Source organism: Pseudophryne corroboree, chromosome 3 (genome assembly GCF_028390025.1).
Source record: "Pseudophryne corroboree isolate aPseCor3 chromosome 3, aPseCor3.hap2, whole genome shotgun sequence".
In the NCBI taxonomy this organism is placed as follows: Eukaryota; Metazoa; Chordata; class Amphibia; order Anura; family Myobatrachidae; genus Pseudophryne; species Pseudophryne corroboree.
Genome location: NC_086446.1, coordinates 172,408,080 through 172,415,934, shown reverse-complemented (window position 1 = coordinate 172,415,934; position 7,855 = coordinate 172,408,080). Strand labels below are relative to the sequence as shown.

General features: G+C 42.9%; 1 long non-coding RNA gene across 1 annotated transcript in view; it reads left to right on the top strand.

The window, feature by feature from the left end:
• Positions 1-5,938, top strand: part of LOC135057560 (uncharacterized) — a 24,630-nt gene extending 18,692 nt beyond the window's left edge. Inside the window, exons 2-3 of the long non-coding RNA XR_010244201.1 lie at positions 4,743-4,843; positions 5,437-5,938. This is a non-coding gene — a long non-coding RNA (uncharacterized LOC135057560). The remainder of the gene's footprint in view (positions 1-4,742; positions 4,844-5,436) is intronic.
• The last annotated feature ends 1,917 nt before the right edge of the window (positions 5,939-7,855 follow it).

Below are 7,855 nucleotides of genomic sequence, written 5' to 3'. Positions count from 1 at the left end.
CATTACTTTCAATGGTGGGAACTTAGCGGCTAGCGGTAAGGTCACCCGCCGGTCAGCGGCTGACCGGCGGGTGACCCCACCGCTACCCGCAAAGTTCCCACCATTGAAAGTAATGGAGCGGCTTTGCGATGTGCTGTCACAGTACAGACAGCGCCCAGCCAATCAGGTGAGCGCCACGGAAGTAGCGCTTCCTGATTGGCTGAAGGGACTTCAGTGACAGGAGTCACGTGATGTCCCGGCATTCGGGGAGAGGGGTCTCATATGTTAGCATGGGACCCCTTTCGGTCCGCAGGTCCGGGTGTTCGTTTTCTTTTTTTGCCAAGTCCGTGGATTTATCTCTGGACCATGGCTGAGGTGAGTATATTGAACTTTTATTTTCAGGTACCCCTGGATTCTACATGGAGAAGAGGACCGATGTCGGCGTGTGAACATAGGTAAGTATGTGTGTGTCGGCAGTGTGTAATAAAGTTTTACTGTCGACGGTGTCTGTGTCCTGTTTTTATTTGGGTATTTTTTTTCCATTAGAACTACAGGTACCAGCGGGCCAGTTTTTCTCCCGCATGCTGGTACTTGTGGTTCTCCAAGTACCAGCTTGCGGGGGAGGCTTGCTGGGACTTGTAGTACTACTGGAAAAAACAATATCTTTTCATTTACAACAAAGGCTATCAGCCCCCCCATCCGCAGCCCATTGGATGGGGGGGGACAGCCTCGGGCTTCACCCCTGGCCCTTGGGTGGCTGGGGGGGGGGACCCCTTGATTGAAGGGGTCCCCACTCCCCCAGGGTACCCCGGCCAGGGGTGACTAGTTGGATATTTAATGCCACGGCCGCAGGGCACGGCATAAAAGTGACCCCCGGCTGTGGCATTATCTGTCCAGCTAGTGGAGCCCGATGCTGGTGTGAAAAATATGGGGGACCCCTACTCGTTTTGTCCCCCGTATTTTTTGCACCAGGCGCAGAGCCCGGTGCTGGTTTTAAAAATACGGGGGATCCCCTGTCAATTTTTCCCCCGCATTTTTAGAACCAGGACCAGCTCGAAGAGCCCGAGGCTGGTTATGCTTTGGAGGGGGGACCCCACGCCATTTTTTTCCGTGTTTTTAACCATTCCATCTTAAAAAAAAAATAATATTTTTAAAAAATATATAAATAATACTTGTGCCTCCAAAAAAGACAAACCAAGTACCTAATCCCATCTAATAAAAATAGATATGCTTCAAGCTGCTGGGTTCCATCGTACGACTATCCAAATTATTAATAATGAATTAATTAGTGATTAATAATAATGTGTGGGCCAGAAAAGTCCATTTATAATGACAACCACTGTTTTCTATGGGTGAAACGGGTTCAGTGTGAAAGGTACCAAAACGGGAATGAAATGGTAATTTACTGGTTACAACATGAGATGTGAAAGGGGTTTAACTGCTCAGACCCGTTTTAAGAACCGTTTCAAATACCATTTCAAAAGCAGGTTTTGCGATGTGAAAGCAGCATAAGTTAGTAATGTTTATGTTGCCTCTTAATTTCAGATGTTGCAATTGGAGATCCCACTACTTTTGTGGGCATGCTTGACACCATGCGGCAACACCTGCAGGGATTAATGAGGAATGTGGAGCAGCTGCAAAAGTTTAGTTAATTTTTTTTTAAAAACTTTTTTTTCAACGTTATAAAAATTTCCAGCAAAAAAAAAAAAAAACAATAAAAAAAAATATTTCAAGTTAAGCGGGTGTTGTGTTTATTAATGCAATAAAGGAACAGCAGATTGGCTAGCAGAAATTGATTACCTTAAACCAGTCATTCCCAACCACGGTCCTCAAGGCACACCAACAGTGCAGGTTTTAGTGATATCCAGGCTGCAGCACAGATGGTTAAATCAAAATAACTAAGCTACTAATTAAGTCACCTGTGCTGAAGCCTGGATATCACTAAAACCTGCACTGTTGGTGTGCCTTGAGGACCGTGGTTGGGAAAGCCTGCCTTAAATATTTCACACATCTAACGTAAGATTTTTACAAAAAAAACAAAAAACAGTTAGGAGGTTATTGTATAAAAAAACATGTAAACACCTTCATTCACAAACTACACCTCTACACAAAAACACAAAAAAAAAAACAAATTAGACCAGGCACATTTAACACATCTATATTTTTATTAAAAACATTTAAATGTTGATGGCCAATTATGCCTACAAAGTGTTCTTCAGGTATTTTTTGAAGACTTAATTGGTCATGACCATTATCATTCATTACACTAATTGGATTCGTAATTGAGGAGGGCTTGTGGACTTTAAACTGAAAGGTGTAATTTAACTTAATAGAAAAAAACCCATTGCTGTGCGTTTTTCCGCAAAAGCGTGTGCAATTTTAAGAAGAATGTGTAAATCTACGAAAAGTTGGTATTTTTACGATGAGGTTTGTGCTAATGCGATGGTTTCGCATTACTGCGATGTCATTTGGCATACGCCCACTTTGTGTAATACTGCGGACGAATTAGCAAAAATACGTTGGAGGCGGATAATTCGCTATTTTGCAACATGTTCGCAAGTTTGCGAATACCTTGTGCGAACGAAAAAATAGCGAACAACTCGGAATGACCACCCGTGTACACACTGATGTGCTAACATTGGGGGTCATTCCGAGTTGTTCGCTCGCAAGCTGCTTTTAGCAGCTTTGCACACGCTAAGCCGCCGCCTACTGGGAGTGAATCTTAGCTTATCAAAATTGCGAACGAAAGATTAGCAGAATTGCGAATAGACACTTCTTAGCAGTTTCTGAGTAGCTCCACACTTACTCGGCATCTGCAATCAGTTCAGTCAGTTTCGTTCCTGGTTTGACGTCACAAACACACCCAGCGTTCGCCCAGACACTCCTCCGTTTCTCCAGCCACTCCCGCGTTTTTCCCAGAAACGGTAGCGTTTTTCGCACACACCCATAAAACGGCCTGTTTCCGCCCAGAAACACCCACTTCCTGTCAATCACATTACGATCACCAGAACGAAGAAAAAACCTTGTAATGCCGTGAGTAAAATACCTAACTGCATAGCAAATTTACTTGGCGCAGTCGCACTGCGGACATTGCGCATGCGCATTAGCAACTAATCGCTCCGTTGCGACAAAAAAATAACAAGCGACCAACTCGGAATGACCCCCTTTGTGTTTTATGAATGATTATTCTGAGTGGGATGTTCATATGTTCATTATTTAAGTGATATCAACAAAATTATTATGGACAATCCTTAAAAAAAACATCATTATTAAAAGAAGAGCTATATTTCATAAAGAAAATGTAAACAATATATTCTTACATTTTTTTCCTAATTACAATGTTCATATGGCCATGCTCTATTTTACCAGGTGCATTTTGAAAGCCTTCGTGCCTGTCTTGATTGAACACATCCGATAGGTTTGCTCTTTGCGAGTGTAGCGGAATAACATAATACTATTTAGCATATATTCTCCTATAATAGTAACAATACTGTTTACAAAGCTAGTAAATAATGCATTCATGTATGCAAAGTTTTATGTAGAGATCTTTTGTCACGGACAGCAGAGGAATTCTAATCTTTTTCGTCACAGTTCATGTGTCACTTCCCTAAGATAAATCAACAAAATTATAGATCAACTTGCTCCGCAAGCTGCAACCTGCAAAGAGATTGCCCGGAAACTGGACTCTGTAAAGCGGCAGAAACATAACATAGTTAGTGCAGTTATGCCACACTTAATGTGTTTTATAAAGTGTTTGTGCTTTGTTGACGTGTGTGAATGTAGGAGAGAGGAGAACCCAGGTGCATAATTAGAATGTAAGCTCTCACGAGTAGGGCCCTCTTCCCTCATGTGCTTATCCTTTTTCTTACTTTAATAATCTTCAGCTGCACCAAATCCATCAGTCTTCTGCCACCTGATACTTATTCCAGTGTCATCTGCTGATGTAACTGTTTATTTACCCTGTACTTGTCCTATATTGTCATCAACTGTAAGTTGCTGTTTTCCTGTTTGATTATTTGTTTATGTACTCTGTAATTGGGTGCTGCAGAACCCTTGTGGCACCATATAAATAAAGGATAATAATAATAATAAAGAATAATTGCCGCTAAATGAGAGAGATCAGTAATTTGTATGCTGACATGGAATCCTATGCCTTTTCCATGTGGTTCATAGGGGAACCTGTGTATTTGGCAGTTAGCATACCTCCCAACATGACCCTCTCCAGGAGGGACACATTGCTCTGCTCCTGGACTTTTCTCTTAATGTAGGATTGCCATCACCTGTGCTGAAACACCTTTCTTATCCATTAACCTGTTCAACACAGGTGCTGGCATTCATACATTAAGAGAAAAGTCCAGGAGCAGAGCATTGTGTCCCTCCTGGAGAGGGTCGTGTTGGGAGGTATAAGTTAGTAAGGACTAACCAGGGTGCAAGCCAACTTTTTCTTACATACTTATATTTAACATTCAAAACCTTCAAAGAATTTTTACTTATTTATTAATATTTACTTATATATATCACCATGGTTCATTGCACTTTGCTTTATAATCCTGATTTAAGACCCTTATCAGATCTATTCTAACATAAAACCTCATGACCCCCATATATCCTCTCATGTTCTGTAAAACCATTTCAGAATCCTTAGCAGATTATAGTAAATTCTTCATTGTAAAGCAAAATACTGCAGAGCAATAAACACAATTAAAGACACATCACAATCCCTAGATGTCTGATACTTTCTTTCTTTTTTATGTCAAGAGCAGCAACTGAAGAAACTTCAAGCTAAACAGAGACGCCTAAGAGCAGTATTGGGTGATGACCAGGAGGAAATGGATATTGATGAGGAGCAGTGATCTTAAAGATGGTGAGCTTTCAGGGGTTTTTTACTGAGCAAGACAAGGAGGGGAATTCAGTTGGGTGCGAGGTAAAAAAAACCTTGCGCACCTCGCACCCAATTTTGGATTACCGCATTTATGCGTGCTCCTGATACCAGCAGTATCCAATTAAAAAAAAAACGCGATTGGAGGGTTTTCAGCACTGCAAACCCTGTGGTGCGAGCCGCCAGGATGCCAGAGCAAGTCCCGGTGATTTCTCCTAATATTAACTGTTTTAGGAAAAATCAGACTTGCTCTGGAGTTGTGAGAAAAAAGATGCAGTGATTTCTATAGATATCACCGCGTCCCATTTTCAGCCCTGCTGTTAGCAAAATCCTGCAGTTATGGGAAAAATCCTGTGCTGCCCTGCGCTGTGGGTTTTTCAAATTTCCCACCATCTATTGAATTCCCCCCAAGGATTACCAGATTAATGACAAGCTCAGGCAGTGAATTTAAAAAAAAAATTCCTTATTGCTTAATTGTTATTTTCTTTTTAAATTGTTGCTATTTTTGTAGCTGTATCTGATAATCCGTCAGATTCTAAAGCATATGTTTACCTATGTCCTGATGTTTGTTTTATCAGATGCGATGCCCACATCTTTGGGTAGTATGCTGATGCCATCCCAAGAAAGTGAATGGGAAGATCACATCCACACAAGACAAATGACCCAATTTGGCACAAAGATCCCCCCAAAACAAGATCGTAAACCAAGAAAGCTGATGTTAAATGATTCCTCAGATTTTTAGAAGTATTTCACTGATCAAGCACAAATGGCAGCACAGCGGAAACGGAAGTACACTCCCAAAAAGCTAAAAAGAAACCAAAAGTTCAGAAGGAAGCAAAAGATGTATTAAATAGGACATCAAATTGCCACCGTTCCATCTGCTGAGAAAAAGTTGAAAAAGATAATGAGAAAATTACAGAACAAAGCTTTCCAGAATCATTTCAGGGAAGGAGTCCCATGTAAAAAATATGATGCATTTGCTGAACAAGACAGTCAAGCAAACGATGATAGTGACGGCTCTACTTACACACCTGAAGAAAGAGAACAGAATATGGAAGAAGAGAATAAAAAATGTGTGCTTGACAGTTCTGTGTTCTAGTTTGCTCTTTCATTTATGTCATCTTTTTCCTTAGACTATGGCAAAAATAGGAATTTAATACCTACCAGTAATTCCTTTTCTCTAAAGAGGGGTACTCACGGAGCGCACATTGCTATCGTTGCTGCTAGATTGGCCAGCATGCAGGCCAATCTAGCGGGTCGCTCACTTTACCCGCTGGGTGAAGTGAGTGCCCCCCCCTCGTCTCCCCCCGCACGCTCAGCACAGATCGCGCTGTGCTGAGCGGCAGGAGAGATGCTCAGCACACATCTCTCCTGCATCGGCCCGTGGGTACTGGGCTCTAGTCTGTAGTGAATACTGGAGTCTTGTACTTTAGTACCATCGGGTCCTCTGGAGCCTGGCACTTTAACACCTTTTAGTGTATGTATGTATGTATGTATGTATGTATGTATGTATGTATGTGTGTGCTGTCTCCTCCCCTCTCTGCCCCTCCTAAAAGACTCAGTCTAGGAAACTGTGCCCGAGGAGACAGACATAACATGAAAGAAGAGCAATACAACAGCAGTGAGGCTACTAGCCAACACACTACCAGAAATGAAAGGAGGGCGCTAACCAGAAACAGAGGATTGCAACACCAACCTAACTAGTAGGATAGCACAGCCATCCCAACAACATAAGGGACCGCAATTCCAGTCCAACCAAATACTTACACAGGTAAGCAGGAACGAAGCACTGATGCGGGCGCCCAGTATCCCCTACGGTCTAGGAGAAAAGGAATTACCAGTAGGTATTAAATTCCTATTTTCCCTTACGTCCAGGTGGATACTGGGGTCTTCTACTTTAGTACCGTGGGGAAGTCCCAAAGCTCCCAAACGGGTGGGAGAATGCTGAGTCCCCTGTAAAACTGCCTGACCAAACTGAAGGTCATCCTTGGCCAAGGTATTGAACCTATAGAATTTAACAAACGTGTTTGAACCAGACCAGGTTGCAGCTCAGCACTACTGAAGGGCCGAGAAACCCCAGGCAGCTGCACAGGAAGACCCCAACGACTTCGTCGAGTGGGCCTGAATAGACATTGGCAAGGGCAGAGCCGCCGAAGTATATGCCTGTTGAATGGTCAACCGGAGCTAGCGAGCAATAGACTGCTTAGAAGCCGGTCGACCAATCTTGGAGGCATCGTAAAGGACAAACTTGAGTCAGATTTCCGATGACAGGTCATACTTTTGACATAAATCTTCAGAGCCCTGACCACATCCAAGGACTCAGGACCAACAGAAGCGTCAGACAACACTGGAACCACGATAGGTTGATTCACATGAAAAGCTGACACCACTTTCGGCAGAAACTGAGGACGGGTCCTAAGTTCCGCCCTGTCTGCATGAAATATCAAATAAGGGCTCTTACAGGATAAGGCCTCCAATTCAGAGACACGTCTGGCAGACGCCAATGCTAATAACATCACCGTCTTCCAGGTGAGAAATTTTAACTCCACCCTATATAAGGGTTCAAACCAGTCTGATTGGAGAAAGGACCAACCACATTGAGGTCCCATGGAGCCGTGGGAGACACAAAGGGTGGTTGCATATGAAGAACTCTCTTTAGGAAAGTCTGTACTTCTGGTAACATGGAAAGTTGTTTCTGGAAGAAAAATAGGATTTTGGTACCTACCGGTAAATCCTTTTCTCGTAGTCCGTAGAGGATGCTGGGGTCCACATTAGTACCATGGGGTATAGATGGGTCCACCAGGAGCCATTGGCATCTTAAGAGTTTAAGAGTGTGGGCTGGCTCCTCCCTCTATGCCCCTCCTACCAGACTCAGTCTAGAAACTGTGCCCGAGGAGACGACATACTTCGAGAGAAGGACTTAACACAGATAGTGGTGAGATTCATACCAGCTCACACATACAGGTACGTCAAGACAACTATCTTGAACTAATCAGC